General features: G+C 37.0%; 1 pseudogene; it reads right to left on the bottom strand.

Annotated features, from left to right (window-relative positions):
• Window positions 1-222: 222 nt before the first annotated feature.
• Window positions 223-16,773, bottom strand: LOC108515293 (ATP-binding cassette sub-family F member 2 pseudogene; annotated as a pseudogene).
• Window positions 16,774-24,987: the final 8,214 nt, after the last annotated feature.

The raw sequence follows: 24,987 nt of genomic DNA, 5'->3' as shown, positions 1-24,987 counted from the left end.
CTGATTCACCAAACTTTGACATTTACTCAGCTACCCTCAATTGTCTGAGCTTAGGGAAAGTGTGGGAGTATAGTGAGGGTGTTCCTTTACATTAGTTCTTTCTTTTCCTGTATATACATATTTTATTTTTTTTACTGTGATAAACATAACATATACATATATCTGAGTCCTTGATTTATTTATTTATTTTTTGGGGGGAGGGGGGACCGTGGCTTTCTCTTTCTTTATTGGGCACTTGGTAGATGTCATGCAGATCTAAAAGTTACACTGTTAAATAATTATTTAAAAACTGAGCAGGATGAAGGTCCTGGTCCAGAGCTCCAAACCAGAAGCAAAAAGGAATGGGGGCAGTGGATTGGGGGGTATTCCTCCAATATCACCAAAACCCAGAAAATGAGGATCCTAAGCTCCTCCACAAGCCAAATCCGGGGCTTGGGCCCTTGGGCTAATCCACAGGTACCTCTGACTGCATCACGTTCAGAGTAAGGTAACCAGCAAGAGGCTGGAGCGAATGGCTAACCAGTTCCAGACATGGACAGATGTAACTGAAAGGAGGACAAAAAATGGACAAGTACTGTCCAGCTGTAGATAAGAGAGTGCAGTTAAGGGAGGTTGAGGGGCAGGGGAGAGGCTGGGGAAGGGAAATTGCAGCAATGCAGGAGTGTAGCCCCAGGGTCCTGTGCTGAGCAGCTGGTCAGGGTAGTAGATGTTAGTTCCCAGATGGAGATCCTGACCCAAGCCCAGGTAGAGGCCTCACACGTTGTGGGTCTTTTTGGTGAGCTGGGGCTCCTCATCCACCAGTTGGGACTTCAGGTGCTCCTGGTAAGCCAGGATGTCTCCAGGCCACTTGGTGATTGTCTGCCTCTTACACACCCATATTTCCTGTGCAAACTGCCGAATGCATCTGAAACCATAGCTGACCAGCAGCTACCACCCTCAAACTCATTGATGGCATCTGCCAGGGTGTCGATGGTCTCAATATCCAGGTGATTGGTGGACTTGTCCAGGAAGAGCATGTGGTGGTTTGGCCAGGCCAGCCAGACCAGACACACTTGGCACTTCTGCCCATCTGACCAGTTCCAGATTAGGCTCACCTGTTGGTTCCCAGTGAGACCATATGACCCAATGATCTTCTTCATTTCTTCCTGATCTCTGGGTAGCACTTCATGTACTCCAAAGGCAAGAGATCTAAGTCCAGCTGCCCTTGCAAATGCTGATGGTAATGTCCTGTCTTGACACAAGAGTGTTTTCAGACCATGCCATCTGTGAGTATTAGCTCTCCAGTTAGCAGCTTCAGAAGAGTTGATTTCCGTGCTCCATTGGGCCTTACCAGAGCCACTCATGTGTCAAGGTCAATTCCAAATTCTAGATTATTGTGGATGCAAGGCCCATCTTTTGTATACTTGAAGCTCACATTTTACACCATAATGATGCATGGAGGGATCTTGCCATATGGTAGGAAATAAAATGACAGTGTCTTTTCACTCACGATCCTCTCTGTCAGTCCTGATGCCATCATTTTCTGTAGCATCCTCTCCTTGGTCTGGGCCTGCCAGGCCAGCTTGCCACTGCCATGGCCAAACATCACAATGTAGTTCTTCATGTGTGCAATCTGATCTTGCTCCCAGTGAAACCTCTTCTTCTGGTTCTTCTCCAGCTCTAGCCACATCTTCACATACTGATCATAATTACTCATATAATACTTCAGTTTCTTGTGCATGTGAATGATGTTGGTACAGACACCATTCAGAAAATCCTGGGAATGGGAGACAAGGACCAAGATATTCTTATAAGTTTTTAGTTCTTCTTCCAACCACATGCAAGCGTCTAGGTCCAGATGGTTGATGGGCTCATCCAGGAACAGCATGAAGGGCAAAATAAAGAGGGCTCTGGCAAGGGCAGCCCTCATCCTCCAGCCCCCACTGAAGTCTTTCAGCTTTTTGCGCTGCATGGCAGGTGCGAAACCCAGTCTGTGCAAGATTTGCAAGGCCCTCATCTCTACCTTATCAGCATCCAGCTTCTCCAGGTACTCATAGAGTTCCATGAGCTTCTCACACTCTGCATCTTCACGAACCAGATGCTCTGCCTCTCTCTCCAGCATGGCCAGCTCTGTGTCAACTTCCATCACACACTGCAAGGGTCTTGTCATTAGGGAGCATCTCTCGAGTCAGATGGTAGATGCCGATGTGCTCAGGGATGGGCACTTCACGTTTCCCAATAGCAGAGAGCAGCATGGACTTTCCAATTCCCTTTAAGCCAATGAGGCCATAACAACGGCCTGAATTCAATTCCAGCTTAGTGTCACTGGGCAGCTTTTGACTGTGAAAGGTGAGTGAGAGGTTGATAATGTGAACGTCGGTACTGCTGGGATGAGAGGCCAGGATGCCAGCGACAGCTCGAGCAGTAGCTTTCTTCATTTCAAAGTCCTCTAGCTCCTTGGTCAGCAAATCCAATTCTGTGGTATCTCTGCCATTGGCCTCATTTCTGCCACCTGTAGTTCTGTGACAGCATCTCCATTTTCTTTATGTCCTTTTCTGGGCCACTGTCGAGCTTTGGCAGCCTCCTTTTTGGCTGCCTTCTTCTTTGCCAGATCGGAGGGTATGATGATGACCCACAGGGGTAGGTTACTGTTCTTTCAAGGAGCTGGACCTTGCCACTCGGCCTCTGAGTCCGTGTTTTTTTTTTATTATTTTAGATATAGATACCCAGAAGTGAAATTCTTATATCATATTTTAATTCTATGTTTAATTTTGTGAGGAACTGCCATACTGTTCACATTTCTTCTTGTATCCCCTGTACACCAAAATATCTCCTTAGGTCTGGTGTAAACATCTGAATAGAAACAATGAGGGCAACTGTATTCATTATTTATGGCTGTGTGTCAAATTACCCTCAAAATGTGGCAGCTTAAAACAATAAACATTTATTATCTCAGTGTCTCTGGGTCAGGTCTGGTTTCAGCTTAGCTGGGTGCCATTGACTCAAAGTATCTTGCAATCAAGGTATTAGCAGAGGCCATAGTCAACCCAAGGCTCAAATGGAGAAGAATCTACTTCCAAACTCACTCATACGTCTAGTTAGGAAGTCTCAGAAGATACGCTTCCAAGTTCCCTTAGATGGCCATTGGCATGCACCCACCAGGTTCTCACTGGGAGCTGATCAGAGATGTCAGTTCCTTGACACATGGGCCCCTCCATAGGCTGCTCACAACATGGCAGAGTTTTCTTCAGAGTGAGGACTCCTGGAGAGAAAGAGAGCAGGAGAAAGCTTGAGCAAGGCAGTCATTTCATAACCTAATCTTGGAATGGCATCCCATTACTTTTCCTGTATCATATTCATCAGAAATGGATCATTAGGTTCAGCAAACACTTGGGGGAGGGTATTATACAAGGATGTGAGTACCAAAAGGCAGAGATCACTGGGGACCATTTTAGAGGCTGCCTACCACAGCAAGAAATATGTTTTGCTTTTGTATTCATTGCTGTAATCTAGAACAATTAGGATCTAGAAAATAACAGTTTAATAATGAATGAATATTAGTAGGAATGTAACATCTGAGCCTTCACATATTTATATGGTGTTTGAAATCAGAGAAAACATAGTATACCCTAACTTATGATGCTTTTAAAAACTGAAATATATCTTTATCTTTTTTATTATGTTACAGTAAAATTCAGAATCAAATTTAGCAGTAAAATTCAGAATCAAATTTAGCATCTCTCCCAAAAGACATGAAGAAAACAATACCACGTACTGACTCCTTTTGTATATTTCCTGGTATTCTGGTGGAAACTTTGTCATTGTATGACATATGGGAATAGATAATATGGTTGAAGATAATGCAGTCTATTTTAAGAATTTTACATCAGTTACTGAAAGGCTTTTATGCTCCATGTTAAGGAAAGCAAAGAATATTACACTAAATATATGCATGCTTTTATGCTTGGATTCTTTTTTTCAAATGTCATATTGATCTTTAGAGGAGACTTTTACATTACATCAGTAATAGTAATAAGGAAAAAATACGTATTTATTAACATAGGCTGCTATATTGGGTACCAAAGGTATATCTAAATACGCCCTTAGCCCCTTAATTTTTTAAAATAATGTTATTTGGTGTTCTTGTCTAACCGAATTACTTCTTATACTCAGAATTTTATAATTGGTGATAATTTGTTAGGCTTCCTGAAAGTTGTTAGGTATGTTATACCATGTACTCTCTATAAATATGAAAGAAGTATTATTGTATTTATTCAAGAGACATGGGCCAGTTTAAGGAGAAAGCTGAAATGTTTAGCAGCAGTGCATTGGACAATCCCAGAGAAAAAGTTGTATGATACACTGTTCAAATCTTTCCAACAAAAAAGGATATAATTCTTAGCCAGACAAGATCATAAGCTATGATATATGTGTTGTACTATGGATACAGAATGGTAAGTTTCACCTATTAGCCAACTCAGATCAAGTGAAAGTGATAATTTTAAGGAAAGTATCCAAAGTATTATGAAACCACTCCCAGGTTTTAGCATACGTATGTAGTTTTCAGTTAGTAATGACTGCCAGGACAGCAGTGTGGAAAAAGAGAACAGTAGCAAAAGGTTTATTCCTCTTGCTGTATGTTGTATGATAATGACCACAATAAAATATCATCATATACTTATCTTATACTTCATAGATCCTAACACAGTTAATGACTAAAAATATTTTTGGATTTTTTTATCCCAGTATTGACTACTCCCAAATATTTATTGTACTTAATTTATAATGAAGCAAGCTCTAAAAATCACCTCTAACTCTAAAAGTTTACTATAGTATGATAGAAACTTGTGCCAATGTTAGTTTCGGTAAATAAAAACATTTCTTTCATTTTAGCAATAAAATGATATTATTGTATTTACTTAATAACTTCTCAAATTCTGACTTTGCTACCTATTTTTAAAATAATTCCACAAACACATATGTTTTTTAGCTTCTTTAATATTCCTAACTCAATAAGACTTTTAAAAATCCATTGGTACATGCCTACGGTCCCAGTTACTTGAGAGGCTGGGGTCTTGGGAGCGCTTGAACTCAGGAGGTTGAGGCTGCAGTGAGCAATGCACTCCAGCCTGGGCAACAGAGCAAGACACTGTCTCAAAAATAGATAAGTAAATAAAATACTTGATCTCTTAAATCATAAACCATTCCAAAATTTAGAATTCCAAGTATGATAGTTATAATCCAAAAGTATGCTAATTATTACTAAAATTTCTTTAAAACTTCCCAACTTTGCTATAAGAACACATAGATACATCTAGAAGAGTCCAGATTCAATTTGTTCTATTCATAGCAAGTAAGTTTTACCTCTGCTTTCTCAGAGTGTTGATAGTCAATATTTCAATTGAAATACTGTAATTGTTAATTGTTTTAAATTTGGGGGCATTGATTTAAAAGCGGAATCACTCACTTATAAATGATTAAATATTAAAGCCTTAAAATAAAAACATAATTCCTTAAGAAATAATATTATGAAAGAAATGGAAAAGTGACATAACCAAGAAAATCCAGATCCCTTATTATTGCTTAAAACTAAAAACGATAAGCATAATTATTGAGCAACAAATAGACTGTCATAGTTCTAAAGTCAAGAACTAAGAATCTCAAGCGAAGGTTTTACAGACTCAACAAAGTTTATACGATAATAGTGCAATTCCACATTGTATAATAAAAATGTTCTTGGTTGCTGTTGATTTACCTACCAAAGTACGATTCCCGCTGCTAATTTCTTTCTAAATTTCTCACATCTTTTTCTTGCATACACGGTAGTGACACTCTTTTCATATTGCAGTTGTAAATTAGCTTTAAAACCTGGTGAGCCACAGAAGCCCTATCCTTTGGTCATACCATGAATACCCAAGTTTTCTAGAATTGGTTAAGGTAGATCCGTAGTCCCTTGACTGACTCTTAAGTACCTTCATGACTAATTTTCCACACAAGGCTTTCTCATTACCAGTACTTGGAAAGAAAATGAGAAGTGCCAATTAAGGTAATATTTCTATTGATTAAAAGAACCAACTATTAATGTATCATTTATTTATTAGAAAGTAATTATATTTTATTTTATATCATTTTACAGTTAAAACTTTAAAACACATTGTGATTATAAACTTGGAAGAGGCATTTGATAGAGGTTCTTAAGCTAAATTACATAAAATTTCTAGACTTCAAGGTATCTGTGAACTTCCTGAAACTGTAAGATATTTTATGTTAATGAACATATTTCTAATAACATCCAAAGAGAGAGAGAAGAGAAAGACAGAAGTGAAGGATGAATGACTCCAAGGTTAGTAGCCTGAGCAACAAAAAGAATGGAATGTGCCATCAGCTGGGAAGGGATGATTTCAGGTGGAGCCATTGTGGAAGGGCGGGGTCAGGTGTTCAGTTTTATGTGGGTTAACTTTGAGATATGTATCAGATAAACTAATGCCACATGAACTAACCACAGAGAGGCACAAGATGGTAAGAAAAACAGAACTCCAAAAAAATATGTAGTGTTCACATAAGTAATAATACTATTAAGGATATGCTACAAAAATGGTAGGACACCTTTCCTGAATTTTGTGTAAATGTTATTCTAATTTCCCTCTAAGGTACATTTAAAGACCAAGAAATCAGTTTTGCCTTTGAAAGAGAAACCATTTTCTTTCTATATGTGTTTTTTTGTTATACCAGTGATACACAGCTATTAAATATGGTTATAAATATTTAACCTATTAATGGTTGTGTTACACATTATAAATAGCTTTATGAGCTCACCAAGCACTGAAAGTGGTATACTCTGGTTCCCCAAGGAACCATTGATAAAGTCACTGCCACAGTGGACAACATTATGTGCATTCACCAGTGACAAATGAGTGCTATGTCAGTTACAGATAGTATATTGAGTTTATTTTAGTCAGTAAAGTTGGTGGCAAAGAGAAGATATGGTGTAAACTGATCTTGTCTAACTGACAGCACACTAAGAAAAAAAAACCCTTCTTTTGGAATTAATTTTACTCCACAGTAATGAAATAGTGTGTGTGTGTGTGTTTTTTTAATCCTGAAATTAATGTAAAGAATGTGTCAATGGTGTTGGTTATTTAGGACCCCCACATACCACATTTTGAACTTTTCTATTCTTATACACTTCTTTCTTCTTGGTCTGCCCTCTTTTTTTTTTTTTTAATACTTTTCGCTTTTGGAGAGATTTATCTTGCTTATACTTAGGATCACTGCTAAAGGGTAAAATTAATAAGTCATCGCGGCAGACAGCTGTAGCATAACATGCAAAAGGGAAGACAAGCCAACTTGACAGAGGTCCAGGTCTCTATGCACAAGCTTTGTGGCCTTGGGTTGGATACTTAATTTTCATGAGTCTTGATTGTGTTACACACATCCATTAATCTCTCTCAGCATCAGTTTTCCCAATTGTAAAACAGAAATAAAACACCAGCCTAGCATTGTAGTGAAATTAAACGAATAAATGTAGAGAGTTGTTTAGTGTAAGCTACTATACTAATATAATTAATATAATACAATATGGTAATAATCACTATTTTCTAATTGAGATAAGTAAATATGTGTAAAAGGACTGCCAGCTAATTATATTATTTAGTCCTCAATGATGGACCTCCAGACTGCATATCAGCCTCTACACTGTGTATTTATGGTACATTATCTGTAATCTTTACAGCAACCCAGAAAAGCAGGCTTTACTTCTCCATTGTATAAGAAACTAAAACCGAAATGCAGATAACTGATGTACGCAAAAGTCACGCAAATAGAATGTGGCAAAGACAGAAGTTGGCTCCAGGCCAAGCCTGCCTAATTCCCAAACTTATGCTCAATCCCTCACCCACAAAGAGAGTGGTGAGATGACCAGTACACTTGAATGAGCAGCCCACCAGCTTAGTCTTGTGCCCCAGCAAAGTTACAGGAATGTATTGAAACTCACTGTTCTCATCTATAAGATTACGCTACACAATCTTCAGGAACCCAGAAAAGTACATTCTTAGAATGGGTGGGAATTCTGGAATCTGCACTTTTTTAAAAATGTGGTTTGTTTTTGCAAAGTCAGTTACTGTTTGGATGAATGGAGGCAAGATGGTGCACTTCCGGGTTCTTCATCCCCCCAACTTTTCCCACGCACGCGAAAATGCAGCCGGCAACCCGGGAAGGTGCAGACCAACTAGGCATGCGCCAGGTGATGTCAATCTGAAGAGACCAAGATTTACCTGGTCGCACCTGCAGAACGCCCCCTGACACGCCCGTGCTCCGCCTATTGCCCTCCCACTCCTAGAAAAGCCGCTCCCCACGAGCGCCAGGCACGGACTTCCCAGCTTGCCCACTGCGGTCAGGACTGTTGGAACTCCGTCGGAGAGCTCCACGGGTGACTCTGTTGGCCTCATTTGCCGGAGGCCAACAGACCTCTCCCTACCCACCTTCTTCCCCTGAAGCTAGGTGACCAAAATAAACTTGCAGTTTTGCTCCTACCCTTGCCTAGTCGCTGGTTCTTTTGTACCCGCTCTGGTGGTCTTAGAAAAACAAATCAGTTACCTAATTAAATCCTTTGCCATTCTCAGATTATTCTCATGAAAAAATTGACGTCAACACAGAGAAAAAATGTCCTTAGATCTACAAAAGCAAGAGAAAGCTATCTAGGCTACACAAACTGTTTGCTCTTTCATTCTGTCCGTTATATGCTTTAAACATTCCCCCAAGAAAGTGAACTTATATGCTATCACAAAGACTGCAATGTATTTTTATGTATTTGCATTATCTGTGTATGGTATTTTTAAAGAATACTTTATTTGCTATTTTAATAACAAGGAATTATTTTCTAGTTATCATTCCCTCATTTCTACATTAAATATAGATGAATAAACTTGATTTAATGTGTCACTTCTGCACAAAGATACGAACGTCCTCTGGAATTTAAAGAAATGAAAAAGAATTTGTGTTTCTTACCTTCGTTATCAGTACAACTGGGCTTAGAGTCCATATACCTGGGTCTCTTTCAGCTGTTTTTAGATTACATCTACTAGATACAAAAATCACCTCATAGCACCTAAAATCTATACTACAAAATTCTTGCCACTTATTTTTATTAATGCAAAGCCATTTATTAGATTTTGTAAAGATACAAGGATAAATTAATTGTAACTCCAGCCCTCAGACGTTCTTTGAAAGCCAGCAGCAATACTTTTGGAAATTAGATGCCGTATTCACAATTCAGGACAACTATGGAGACTCCATGTTAGATTATTGTATGAGCATTCACAATACATAAAATTAAAGTAGAAAGTTAAAATAAGAAATGTTTCTTGTTTTTGGTTAAAGATGAAAATTAATACTGGATACAAACTAAAACACTAAATAGATAAATCAGTGTAACTCTGATCCCTGCTACATATTTGTAATTTATAAAATTTCTGCTAATTTTATGACAAAGTTTCAATTTCATTAGAACTCTCACATTAACTAAATTACTATATTTGAAGTAGCAAGAGATTTTGAACTATAAAACATTATGCTGATTGATTGTGATACTCAAAAGTGCTTAACACTTATTTAGCACTTTACATTCTCAAAGCACTTTACAAACATTAATGAATTAATCATGCCACTGTGATGTCAGGAAGGTGGTAGAATCACCATTCCTGAGATGAAGGAGTTAATTAAAGTGGCTTATGGCAATGAAAGATTTTAAAAGTCTAAATATTGAAACCTCAGTAAACACCTAAACGACGAGAGCAGTGACTTGACTGTATATGATATAAAGAAAGCAGTGCAAGTTGATACAATATTGCAATACAATCAAAGCCACCTTTCAACTGTGGCACATAGAGTATATAGCCATTGCTGACTACCCATATATGCCTACTTACCTTTGTTATTCTCAAAGAGCTATTATAGAATTAATTCTGCTAATATTTTGAAATTATAACAGCTTCATAAATAAAATGCCCTGTGAATTAAAACAATTTATTTATGAATTTGTGATTTTTCATTATTAATCATGTTTTAAAAAAAAATATCAACTACTAGAAACAGTTTTTTAAAATCATTTAAAAAAGAACAAGGGTAACTAAGAAGTCTAAGTTATTTCCAAGGCAGAATTTTTTACTGACAACTTTCTAAAATACTATCAAAAAGTTTACAGATTCTTAAAATAATGCCAATCTAAACTGGTCTTCTGAAATCACAGATATATTTTAGAAAAAAATTTAAGTAGATATAGATATAAATACAGACACATGCACAACACATACATATACAGACACATATGTACGTGTGTGTGTGTGGTCTGTCTCTGTGTGTGTGTGTGCAGACTGGCCTCCAACTAGACAGCCACAGTCAGAACATTTTCAAGAGTAAATTACAATTTGTGTGATTACCTTCTTGGTCAAACATTAAGTAGTCCTAGCTTTTGAGCTTTGAGTGAGCCCTTAAGCGTCATCTGAATAAACCTGAAGAGAGGCATTTAGGTCATTATCACCATCACAAAGTATACCCTCTTATCAATTCAGATGCAAAGTTATTTCAAATATTTTCTTTTTTAGTTTCAATTGGTTCCATATTCTAGCCAAATAAACAAAAAGTTCAGATCTTGAAACCAGACGAAAATAAAAGAAGTATTAAGAGAGTTTGATTATTTTACAAGATTAGGAAATCCATCTGAATTCAAACCTTATTCTGAATTTCTGGGCTTTATATTGACCACAGAGGTTACTGATATTGCAGTCTTGTGTAGGTTCGTAACACTGAAACAGGAGACTGAAAGAAAAAAGGAAATGCAAATGAATAATATGCAAACATTTGAAAGATATTCTGCCTTATTGGTATTTAAATACATGTAAAATAACGTTACCGTAAGATTGACAAAACTTAAGAGAATGCCGAAACTTAGGGATGATAAAGGTGCAAGGAAATAGGCCCTCTCACAGACGTTCTTGAACTGAAATTAATGGAATCATTCTATTTAGTGATATAAACAAAAAAGCAAACAAACAAAAAGAAAGAAGCCCACTAGGAGACAAACGTTTGTCTTAGGATGTTACTAAAGCATCCTTTGTAATGGAAAAGAAAACAAAAACTAATTATATACCAATAAGGAAATCGTTGAATAAATTATGGTATAACCATATTATCAACACAATTCCATTTTTGAAAAGTGTGTTATATTTGTATATATGTGGATACTTTTGATTAAAATTTTAAAATTTCAAATATAGGCACAAAATATTAATTATAGTTACCTCTGGGGATTGAGATTTTAAGAATAGGAGTGGGCAGAGAAGCTTTTCACTTTTATTGCTTTAATTATTTTTAAGTCTTAAGTTATAGGTGGCTTTGGTTTGTTTATTTTATTAAACAAATAAAAACATGGAAAACATTTTAAGACTAATATAATTTACATTATGTTCATAAGTTTGTGACTTGATTAAAGCTTTGGAAATAAACACACTAATTGATATTGCCTTGTATAAATGGCAGAGAAAAAAATCTAATAATCAAGAAGGTGTAATTTGGGATTCTACTGGCCAACTGATAGTTAGCCAACACCTAAAATAAAACTTTTCAATAAGGTAATAGAGAAACAAACCCCTAGTCTATTCATCATATTACCATATTTCCCACATTAACTACATTTCAAAGATCCAACCTGGTTTTATTTTAGTTTCTCACTTCTTGCAGTAATAATTTGTCGTTGAATTTTGGGGGTATGTCAATATGATGATGAAGTGCCAGGTTGCCGTGGAGCAAACATACCCCAGAAGACCAACTCGAAAAGACAGAGAACGTTGACATGTTCATGCTTCTGTGAATTCCATGTCTACGTCAGCCCTAAATTGCACAAAATTTGGCAACAAAGCTAAAAGTTTGTTAGAAGTACTTTTTAAAAAATTGTACATTTATTTCCTAACGACATTGAAAGTTCTGTGCCTTTGATTTTTCAAATGCCAAAAATATGGCCCACTTAATTGATGTATCAATCAATGGCAATATTTGTTTTAAATATATGTACTGTATTTTAAACATATATACACGTGCATACTACACATTTGGTTAGATCTAGAGAGGAAAGATGCTAGATAAATAGACAGATGTAGAAAAAAACAGATTCTTGTCACACGACCAGGAAAATTTAGGCACGTGGACACATTGTAGGGTGGGTAAGGCAGGGCTTATTGGGTGAAAGGAAACAAGGAAAGAGGGACTCTGGACAAAGGGAGACAGCGCCCCGCTGCAGGACTCCCGCCTCACAGATGGATTCCCAGGTCACCACCCAGGAACTGAAGAGGCCAGGCTGCTCCCCACTGCAAACGCCCCGAACTTCTCGAGGCTCCACCCCGTCCTCCCAGTGCGCAGGTGGGCATTGTTCAGAGAGAATCAGTCCGAAAAGAGCCAGCGTCAAACCCGGACCTGCAGTCCGGTTTTTCAGCCTTCAGGCTGTTTTAGGCTTTAAGGCGGGGTTTCACGGGGGACTCTTGGCTGTCTCCTGTCTCTATCACAGACGCATAGATACACTGAAGCATATTCATCTGAAATTTTTCAGTTGCTCCTTACTTTAGTTTTCTATATAACAATTGAGTTTTGACATTTAAAACTTTTTTAAGTAAAGAAAAATAATTAATGCATACTCAAGTTCTGCTCAATTTTGCTATTTTTTATTCTTAAATTCTAAGAGAAATTCTGAAAAGACCTCTACAAATGTGTTAAGATGCACAGATTCTATCACAATGGAAAATAAATCAATAGATATTCTGAAGAAGAAAAATGAAAAGTGGAGGTTTTTTTATGAAATGCCAGGAGGCTGTGTTTGTGTTAATGAGAAACATTATCTTACCAAAAAATGCTGTTATTCTCATTTCCATTTATATAGGAAATTGATTAATACTTAACTAATTGGCACATGCAAATGGGGATTAACTGAATTCACTTTTCTCCACAACTCAACGACTGTAATTTAGATCCTTACTTAGATTTAAATCTTTTATTTTTGAAGGTAATCATCTTCCTGTTGTTAGAAATAAAATATCAAAGCACCATGCTAATTATAGCTCGTGTCTCACAAATTAGCTAATTAACATTACTGAAAAGCAAATGTACAGCGAGCAAAGTTGAAACTCCTGAATTGGAGTCAAGCCTTTATACAATACAGTGGTGAGATACAGGTTATTGAATGCCATTGGGTCAGATATACTTTGGAACTAATAACTGTAGTCAGATATTTAGTTTTTCTTCAAATAAATAGCTTATTCTGATGTTTCCATGCAATTGCTCCTGTGAACTTTTTGCAATTAGCTCTTCTAGATGGAGATGTGAGGTGGGAAATCAGAATGATGCGCATGGCTAGGAAAAGCCATCTTTTAGTAAAACCTCAAAAGTTCTCAAGGCATGCATGACTTGCTTAGAAAACTATAAAACCAGTTGTGTTCATAATTTTGTGTTTGCTAACTAATATATTTCAATACCTAAGATGCTGGAACAAAAATTCTTTAGATTCAGGGGGAAAAAAAAAAAAACTGTTTAGCAGTTAATTCAGAGGGAAATGGCTAGAAATTCAAAGTTCCTGAGAGATGTGAACCTAATTCATTTGTGTGCCAATTTAACCTATGGTTGGATAGTCAGGTAGAATCAGGGCATGTTTGGAGGAGCGGTCCTAAAGTAAGCAGGGATGTGGTCTTCATCAGAAGTATTGGAAACAAGGCTTACCCATGATTATTTGCGTATTGAATGTTAATTAAGCAGTTACTATGTGTCAGAGTATGTTACAATCTTAATACCTGAGAGTATGAAAGACTCTCACTCTCACTCATAGTGATGACCTCAAAAAGCACACAGAGATACAACAGACAAAACAAATGTGTAAACAGAAAAATAATTAAGTTAATTAAATGTTGGAGTACCTGCAACAAACAAAAACCAGAAGGTTGAAATAACACCAAAATTAAAAGACTGACGAACTGAAAGATCTAGTCATGGAAGAAACAGAACAAATGTGATTTCAGTCAGATGTTCTAAAATACAGAAGAGCTTCATGTGACCAAGGGGCCGAAAGAAGTTCATTATGCTGAAGTATAGTGAATGGTAAACAAGAGAAAGAACGATACAAAATGAAGGTGTAGAAACAGGAGCAGAGCAAGGTCACATCAGGCCTTGTCAACTTTACTAAAAGGCTGATTTTATTTTAAGTTCAACAGGAAGACATTGAAAGTCTTTAATTTGGGGAATGATATGAGTCCAGTTTACATTTGGGAAGGTCGGTCATGGTACGAAGTGAGAAAGACATTGTGGAACAACAAGAGCATAAGTGGGCAGACCCATGAAGACTGTATTCTATAGTCTTGGTAAAACATGGCAGTGGTCTTGTCTCTGGTGGTAACAGTAAAGACAGAGAAGAAAGAATGACTCTAGATGCAAAGTGTATTAGTCCATTCTGCTATAAAACACACACACACACACACACACACACACACACCAGAGACAGGGTAAATTCTAAAGAGAAGAGGTTTGATTGACTCACAGTTCTGCATGGCTGAGGAGGCCTCAGGAAACTTACAATCATGGTGGAAGGCAAAGCAGAAGCAGGCACCTTCTTCACAAGGAGGCAGGAGAGAGTGAGCATGAGCCGGGGAAATGCCAGATGCTTGTAAAGCCATGAGATATCGTGAAAACTCACTGACTGTCATGAGAATAGGATGAGGGAACCCACCCCCATGATCCAATCACTTCCCACTGGGTCCCCCCGTGACGCCTGGGATTATGGGGATTACAATTCAAGATGAGATTTGGGTGGGTCACAGCCAAACCATATTACAAAGTTAGCAGAAATCACTGATAGAGAATGAATTAAAGGAAGCATCATACATATGTTGCTTGAGCAACTGGGTACATCATAGTGAAACCTGGTAAGAAAGAAAAATCTGCATCTAGTCAGGGAGACAAAGGAGCCTTCAGAGTGAGGAATTAAGGTAGTCATGCCAGCCCAAGAATAAGGCTTAATTTGAAACCCCAAAGGCAAGACCAGAAGCTGAAGTGGCTACAATTCTCTTTGCCCAGAAATTACACTCAGGGGAAGTGAGAAATGGGGACAGGGCTGAGGAGAGATGGGGGACATCAGTGGAGGCATACATGGGATGTGACTGAACAGGGGAAAAACTGGACATACAAGGCAAAGGGCATATGAGATCACAAGTTCTGGACTGTCACATGGGTCTAGCATATTCCATTCAGAAGAGCACTGTGATGGAGCCCTGACATGTGTCTTAGTTCTCCATAGGCCCAGGCTGTACCTGAAGGACTCATGCTTTAAAGAACAGCTAACCTTTCTGAAATTCTCAAAGGTGTTCCATATTTTTGCTTATGAGAATATTAAGATCTTGAACAATTTCCATTACTCCAGCTTTGCACAATGTAGTCCTAATGCCACATCTTAATTCTCAGAATCCCTGATGTAGCCCTGTCATAGGCCGAGTGTCTGGATGAATCAGACATTAGAGTGAGATTAGAGACTCACTCTAAGCACAGAAACCCCAGTCAGGGTCTTACTCTAATCACAGAAAGCCTCAGACATGTTTGTTATATGAACAGTTTGTTTTGGGGGTTCTCATCTCTCACCATCCTCTTTTTCTCATTTGCAGTCATCTACCCCTTTGTAAGGTGTCCATTCAGCTGCCTCCAATAAATAGCGCCCTGCTCTTTTCTGACATCCAACTGGATGATGCACCACACTCATTTCTCCTTTCTCTGTCCCCTATAAAAATATATGCATCGGTGTTCATCCCTCTACAGCCGTTCTAGATAATCCAATAAACTAATCTATGTTCAAACTGCTAATGGTTTAAATCAGAGGATGTTAGAAGTGGCCCTCTGGAGAAACATGGCTTAACCAACATGTTAAGGGCTAATTCTGGAAATAGCAGCTCCTTGTAGGAAATTGAACTGTAAGTGGAAAACAAGCCTTTTACATCCTTAAAATTAACCACATAGAAGGTTGTCTCACCCTGCTTTGGGATGAACTTTAGCCTTAAAAGTAAGCTTCCCAAATTACAGAATGCTTGTTTGAAGAAAGACAGTTTGCCCTAAAAACAGAGGAGGGCTTTCAATCATCATGTGAGTACAAAGAAAAAAACATTGTTACTGGAAAAGGAGCGAAGCCTTTGTCTTTGACCCAGTGTCCCACCGAGTGGAAACGTTTGCTTGGAGATTCCATGCACAGGTCAATGTACCACAGAAGCCAAAATCAGTTCTTAAAAACAATAACACTAACCACAAGCCACCCAAGAATCAGAGACACTTTTTTACAGCCCAGTTTCTTCCCTTGCAGGCTCATTTTCAAGGCCACATGGGTTGGGGGAAAATTGTGCATCCCTGCTAAAGTGGTTTTCGTCTATAGTGAATGTGTTTTAGTCTTGACATATTTTCCCATTGGTAAGGGGGGAAAAAGTCAAGCAAGTTTAAATGTACAAATAAAATTTGCCATCGTCTTCAAAACATAAGAGAGAGTGCTTAAAGAGCAAGCTTTATTTTGGCTGTCTGCACTTCAATTCTCCTTACCTAAAAGATGGGAGTGTTGTTCAAAAAGAATAGAAAATAGCCTTCCTATAAAAGATCCCAGCATAAAAGATTAAATGTGCATCCTACCTTTAATACCTGACTGGTTCTTAGCCAATGCATAGCATTCATTTCTTTCAACTTGACTCCAAGAAGACTTCCCTGACCACCATAAATCATTTGCTTTTGTTGCATTGTGCCGATATTGCAGCTTTATTTTCCAGGTGCTCTGTTCATGACATCTCTCCCCAAATCAATTCCTCAGCCAATCTTCTACTACTTTTATTTATTTTAATACAGTATTATTTTTTAAATATAATGACTAAATGGTCAAATTAATGAGTAAAAGAATACATGAGGCTGGATGAGATGGCTCATGCCCGTAATCCCAGCAGTTTGGGAGGCCCAAGCAGGAGGATTGCTTGAGGCAAGGAATTCAAGACCAGCCTAGGCAGTGTAGAAAGACCCATTCTCTACAAAATTTTTAAAAAAGGAAACTTAGCAGGGTGTGGTGGCACTTGCCTGTAGTCCCAGCTATTCAGGAGGCTGAGGCAGCAGGATTGCTTGAGCCAGGGTGTTCGAGGCTGCAGTGAGCCATGATTGTGTCACGCACTCCAGCCTGGGCAACAGAGCAAACACTAATTCAAAAAAAAAAAAAAAAAAAAGAAGAAGAAGAAGAAAGCATAAATGAATAAATAAATGAACCAAGGCCATTAACTGCTATAAATTCCGATGAAGAGCTGTTTACATAAGTGTTACCCTTTGATTTACAAGCTACCTAATTGAAAATAGAAATAAAAAGTAACAACATAAGAAGAGTGAGTGACAGAGTTCCATTTTTTTCAAGATTAGTCAGACAACTAACTTCTCTAAGTACATATTAGATACTTTGAAAAGGTCTTTCAGACCAGTACAATACCATCTGGTACATTTACTGAGTAATACCCCGTATATGTAAAATATCGTGTAACGTTTACTCTTTTATAATCAGAGAGCAGCTAACGCTCTGGGAAGTAAAAATAGCTTTCAGAACTACAGTCAGCAACAAGCTACATTTCCAGTTTTGCAGATTCATTAGAAAAAAAGGATTATCCTTTGTAAAATGTTAATAGTGCCAAATGTACCTGTATGGTTGACACAACCAATGAAGCTTCCAATGTATTCTTATTTTAATAAAATGCTATTTTTAAGGAGATAACATAAATAATTATCTAATACTTTAAGTGACATAAACTGCATTTAATAAGTTTTAGAGTATTATTCATATTATTCTCTTCAAAAGCATTAGCTCACTTAATTCCCACAGTCACTTAATTCCCACAGCAGACCTAAGATGCTGATACTATCATTATCCCTAACTTACAGATAGGGAAACTGAAGCACAGAGAGAAAAACCAAGCTAATTAAAGCTAGAGCTGAACTTTGACCCCAATTCTATTCCATTATTGAGTTCAAGCTTACAATCATTAAAATATATTCTTTGTTATATGCATGGTTATATACATTACCACAAGAATGTTAAGTTTACTTACCTGTTTCGTACACCAATGGATCACAGGTGTTTATATCAATGCCTGTCATACATAGTGGGTACTCAATAAGGATTTGTTAAGTGAAAGAATGATAAATAATGAGGAATATCTTGGATCAATACTATATCAATAATCTCATATCAGTTCCGGACTCAATTAAGTTAGACTCAAGATAATCACCTGAAACAAAAGACTGTTAAGTTGCATGGTAGAATTTCTCCTGTCAATCACAGGTTTTGATAGTTGCCTCATCATCTATATAGAGTGAAACGTTTTAGAACATTGATGGTAGGTTAATTTATGATCTCTGTCCAGCATTTATGATAAATGTTAGAAAAACAAGATTATTTTTGCTTCTGCTGAACACATAATGATTCTTATGGTAGGCTTAAAATACATATACATAATCAATTAAGCACAAAACTCGATACACTGCAAATAGCTGTTAAATAGAGAAGGAATTTAATATACTGAACAAGAAGACTCACGAACCTAGGTTCTTTGAGCCAAAATGATACATTTGTTCACATTTCTCTAAATAGTTGTGGTAAAATGTATTGTGCTATGCATATTTTCTCAGCTATCTTTTATTATTTCATATAACCAAACCATTTAAGAAAAAGAGCACACTTTAAATAGCAGAGTTATTAGGTACCAGCAGCCTAAATGGATCTCTATTTTGTAGATTATGTTCAATTAATCTGCTACTGTTTGTGCAAACACACCTCGTTCTTTCTTGCTTCTGTAACATTTCTCATGCTATTCTCTGGCTTAAAACACCGTTTCTTTTCTTCAGGTATCCAACTGAACTTCAAAACTCAGCTAGCTCAAACATTATTTCTATGAAAACTTTCCCAAGAAAAATATTGAATTAAAAGTGTGGGAGTAATCTAAGAAATAAAATAACCCATCTCCACCAACATGAACGTATGCATAACTTTTCCTTCTACTACTAATTGGTATTGCAGCCTAAACTTACACATCTGAAGAGACAAAATTGTGAGACTGTGATCCAGGCAGTGAGATTCCAAAGTCTAGGTATTTATCCCTAAGCGAAATATATAGAGATAGACAGATGATACGCTGAGCACCGTGACTCATGCCTGTAATCCTAGCACTTTGGAAGGCAGAGGTCGGCGGATCACCTGAGGTCAGGAGTTCGAGACTAGCCTGGCTAACATGGTGAAACCCCATCTCTATTAAAAATACAAAATTAGCTGGGCATGGTGGTGGATGCCTGTAATCCCAGCTGAGGCAGGAGAATTGCTTGAACCCGGGAGGTGGAGGTTGCAGTGAGCCGAGATTGAGCCATCGCACTCCAGCCTGGGTGACATGAGTGAAACTTATATAAAAAAAAAAAAGAAAAGAAAAGAAAAGAAAAAAGATGATATAGATAGATAGAAGATATATAATCACATATACATAAATAAAGGCATTTAAAATAATGAAGACAAACGAAGAGTTTTCTTGGCCAGGATTTGTCTGTGAAAGCTTTATCTAGGCTTCAGCAAGGCCTGGAAGAACATGTAAGATTTGACCAGGAAGAAAGCAGAAGAAAAGACTTTTTAGGCAGGAGGAAAATCATGTGAAAAGTTTCAGAGGGGAAAAAAAACATAAGCATGGGTAAGTACTGGTGGGGAAATAGATTACAAAAAGCAAGAGATAAATAAAGAAATGAAGTTGTTCGTTGATGAAAAAATTGCCATGGCAAATAAATGAGTTAGTACTTTTTGAGATAAGCTTTAAGATACACTTAGTTTTTAAGTGTGGGAACACCATGATGAAAGTGATTTTGTTTGTCAGCAACACTTCCTTCTTATCTTTCATCTCCATCTAAACCCTACCTTCTCTTCAATGCAGAAACAAGATCAGTCAGAGGTTATTTGCAGGAATCATTTTGAAGAGAAAAATTTCCAAGCAATCAACTCCAACTAATAAAAAATCTGAATTTAATTATATGAGAAAAAATCAAAACTTGTAAAAAATAAAAATAAATGTTGGAACTGGCACAGAGTAAATGTAGAAAAACTCACTTATGAAAAAAAAAAAGTACTTTTTTTTTTAAGGCAATAAAACTTAGCCAGTACTTATGTGGTGGAAAATCTCAACCTACATCCACTTTGTCAGTATTATGGGGTAGTTTTAATTATCAAGACTCCAGAGACTTTCCTCATGTAAGGAAAATATTACTAGAGATATAGGATATCAACTTTCACCTTATATATTATAATACATAGGGGTTATTTCATGGGTTTTCACCATGGGGGGAAATACTTTCAAACAAATTACTTTCCAGTTTAGAATATGTTCCTGTATATCAGGAGCCAACTCAATAATTTCTAATGCTTTGAGGAGTGAAGCACAGGAAATTCTTTCATCTCTGAGTTGGCATGTTTCCTCTTTCCTCTTCTACACCATAATATTACACTTAGCACTGGTTGGTTAAGCCCAGGCTGGCTGTCCCTCTACCCTCCAGAAACCACATTTATGACCATATTTATCTTATTTGGGACACCAAGTTCAAGCAAAAGATTCTTGGATCAGGGTCAAAGGCATTAGAAGGTTGGCAAAATTGATTGTGGTGAAGTAGAAATGCCCTTTGTAAAATACCATAGAAGCAAAAATATAGATTTACTTTGTGTTTTGGCTTAAAAATAATTTCCTATGGTAAACCAGTTCCTCACTAAATACCAACTTCACATAGTAACTAAATTCACCAAGTCAAACAACATTTGAACGCTTTTATTGTTGTCTGCATTATAGTTCATTTCCAAGCCAATAATCATTGACTTATTGTACTTTCTGAATCACATATTCTAAATATCTTTGTAGACCTGAGGTTGAGTTTTGTCATCAAGCAATATTGAGATGGAATTATTTCCAGAGAGAATTATTTCATTCTACTAATTATAAAATATTAAAATCTATTAGGTTTGTATGACTACACACTAACTTGTATACATAGAAAGCTTAGTAATTCAAGTACCAGAATGTCATCTTTTTTAAAAGTTTTACATTACATCTCAGGAAATTGCACTTTACCTCCAAGGATGTCATTATTACACAGTATCTTAAACCTAGGACATACTTAATAACTACTTATTCATAGACATTGTTTATAACATGCTAAGAGAAAATAAAGTAAGGAATAAAACTCAGGTTGATATTTATTTTCAGAAATATTTCTAATATTTCTATTTAGTTCAGGAATATGAACAGAAAATGCATCTTATCATCTATGTTAAATGGCTATGTTATACATTCAGAACATATTGGAAATAAAAATATTATAAATTAAGTAAACAATTTTGGCCCATAATCATTTGACCATTTGGGGCTTTTCTGGGCTTAATTGAAATTTATAGTTAACAATAAAAGACGTGTTATAAAATAAACTGCCCTCCTCAAAATAATCTGGAAATGGTCAAAAGTCTCCATCATTTATTCTGACAAAAGTGATCATATTCTTATTTCGCTTTCAGTTTAGCTTCACATTTTGTTTAAACACTAAAAACTCTCTCTAGTGTTCCTTGGGAGAATGATTAACCACCATTAAATAAAGAATCTCAGGAGGCCGGGCTCTCACCTGTAATCCCAGTGCTTTGAGAGGCCAAGGCAGGAGGATCATTAGAGCCCAGGAGTTCAAGACCACCTGTGGCAACAATGCGAGACCCTGTCTCTACAAAAAAAATTTTAAAATAGCCAGATGTGGCAGTGAGTGCCTATAGTCTCAGTGAATTAGGAGACTGAGGTGAAAGGTTCCCTTGAGCCCAGGAGGTCGAGGCTGCAGTAAGCTATGATTGTGCCACTGCACTCTAGCTTGGGTGAACAGAGCAAGACCTTGTCTCAAAATAAAAAAAGAGAATCTCAGGTGTTTGTGTTAAATCATCTTGGCTACATGGAGTTGCCCATTTAAGAAGCAGTAGTTCACTTTCAAAGAAATACCTTCAATTTAAGGTATCTGTTCTAAGATTTCTCACATGAAGTTCTGCTTGCCTTCTGTGTCTATGACATCTCAACACAGGCTTCTACTATGGGCAGTCAGTTGGGATTTTTGTGGGAGCTTCGATTCAATTGCTCTCAAGAGTATAAGTACCATATAAACTTCACAGAGTTTAGAAGATTCTTCTATTCACAGAGAATGGAAGATAGTTGCACATGAATCTTCTATTACATGTACTTGAAGAGACCCTGGGAAAATTCTAGTTGAAACCACTGCTTTAACATCTTCAATTAAAACCATTTGAACAAACAGTAAGTTGAAAGCTATGAAAGAATTTTTTTTTTTTTACAAATAGGCTTTCAAACAGAGCACTATTGGCAAAGGAAACAAAACACAATTTGTAGTGTTTAAGAACGGCCTAATCCACTTAAAAATAAACAGAGGGACAAGGTTTTCCAGAGAATAGGGTTTATAAAATTTTCAACTGACAGAGAGAGGTTGAGTTGAATAAAGGGACTAAGAGAGGAGGGATCAAATTTGCCAACTTGAAAGAAAATATTAATAAAGATTTTCCAAAGGTAAAAATCAACAGATCTTTCCTCCTGGATCTGCAAACTACCAGTGAATGTGCCTACTAAAGAAGCATTGCAAGTTTGTAAGACAATATAAATAAAAAGTATTTGGTGATAGAATCAAGAGACATCCCCCTGTGTTATTCCTAGAATCATCAGATGCCCAGTTGTTGAAGCCATCTTCAACAACTTAGATCCTTAGAATTCATCCTGGACTCTTTCTGTCTCTCATTCTGTCTATTTAGTAAATTATCAAATTTTAAATCTCTTGAATCTCAGGTAGGATTCAGATGTGAAAAAATAAAAAGAAGAGTTGGTACCATTCCTTCCAAAAATATTCCAAATAAATGAAAAGGGGGGACTCCTCAACTCATTTTATGAAGCCAGCATTATCCTGATATCAAAACCGGTAGAGACACAACAACAACAACAACAACAACAACAACAAAACAACTTCAGGCCAATATCCCTAATGAACACTGATGCGAAAATACTCAGTAAAATACTGGCAAACCGAATCCAGCAGCACATCAAAAAACGTATCCACCATGATCAAGTTGGCTTCATCCCTGGGATGCAAGTCTGGTTCAACATACACAAATCAATAAATGTAATCCATCCCATAAACAGAACCAAAGACAAAAACCACGTAATTATCTCAATAAATGCAGAAAAGGCCGTTGATAAATTTCAACATTCTTTCATGTTGAAAACTCTCAATAAACTAGCTATTGATGAAACATGTATCTAAATAATAAGAGCTATTTATGACAGGCTCATAGCCAATATCATACTAAATGGGCAAAACCTGGAAGCATTCCTTTTGAAAACAAGTACAAGACAAGGATGCCTCCTCTCAACACTCCTATTCAACTTAGTATTAGAAGTTCTGGCCAGGGTAATCAGGCAAGAGAAAGAAATAAAGAGTATAGGAAGGGAGAAAGTCAAGTTATCTCTGTTTGCAGATGACATGATTTTATGTTTACAAAACCCTATCATCTCAGCCCAAAAACTCCTTGCACTGATAAGCAAGTTCAGCAAAGTCTCAGGATGCAAAATCAATGTGCAAAAATCACAAGCATTCCTTTACACCAACAACAGGCAAGCAGAGAGAATAAACTCCCATTCACAATTGCATACACCAACAATAGGCAAGCAAATCATGAATGAACACCCATTCACAATCGCTACAAAGACAGTAAAATACCTAGGAATACAGCTAACAAGGGAAGTGAAGTGAAGGACCTCTTCAAGGAGAACTACAAACCACTGTTCAATGAAATAAAAGATACACAAACAAATGGAAAAACATTCCATCCTTATGGATAGGAAGAATCAATATTGTGAAAATGGTCACACTGCTCAAAGTAATTTATAGATTCAATCCTATTCCCATCAAACTATCATTGACATTCTTCACAGAATTAGAAAAAACACTATTTTAAATTTCACATAGAATCAAAGAAGATCCCATATAGCCAAGATAATCCTAAGCAAGAAGAACAAACCTGAGGTATCACGCTACCTCATTTCAAACTATACTACAAGGCTAGAGTAACCAAAACAGCATGGTACTGGTATGGTACTGGTACCAAAACAGACCTATAGACCAATGGAGCAGAACAGAGACCTCAGAAATAACATCACACTTCTACAACCATCTGATCTTCGACAAATCTGACAAAAGCAATGGGGAAAGGGTCTTCTATGCAGTAAATGGGGAAAGGATCTCCTATTCAGTAATTGGTGCTGGGAAAATTGTCTAGTCATATGCAGAAAAATGAAACTGCACCCCTTATATGCAGAAAAGTGAAACTGCACCCCTTATATGCAGAAAAATGAAACTGCACCCCTTCCTTACACCTTATACAAAAGGTAACTCAAGATGGATTCGCGACTTAAATGTAAAATCCAAAACCATTAAACCCCTAGAAGAAAACCTAGGCAATACCATTCAGGACATAGACATGGGCAAAGACTTCAAGACAAAAACGCCAAAAGCAATTGCAACAAAAGCCAAAATTGACAAATGGGATCTAATTAAACTAAAGAGCTTCTGCACAGCAAAAGAAACTATCATCAGAGTGAACAGGCAACCTACAGAATGGGAGAAAATTTTTGCAATCTACCCATCCAACAAAGGTTTAATATCCAGAGTTTACAAGGAACTTAAACATATTTACAGGAAAAAGCCAAACAAACCCAACAAAAGTGGGCAAAGTTTGTGAACAGACACTTCTCAAAAGAAGACATTGATGTGGCCAACAAACATGAAAATCGCTCAACATCACTGACCATCAGAGAAATGCAAATCAAAACCACAAGGAGATACCATCTCACACCAGTCAGAATGGTGATAATG

The sequence above is a fragment of the Rhinopithecus bieti genome, unplaced genomic scaffold (assembly GCF_001698545.2).
Source record: "Rhinopithecus bieti isolate Rb0 unplaced genomic scaffold, ASM169854v2 scaffold_2247, whole genome shotgun sequence".
Classification (NCBI taxonomy): Eukaryota; Metazoa; Chordata; class Mammalia; order Primates; family Cercopithecidae; genus Rhinopithecus; species Rhinopithecus bieti.
The sequence above is the reverse complement of the archived record's forward strand: the minus strand, read 5'-3'. Positions and strand labels throughout refer to the sequence as shown.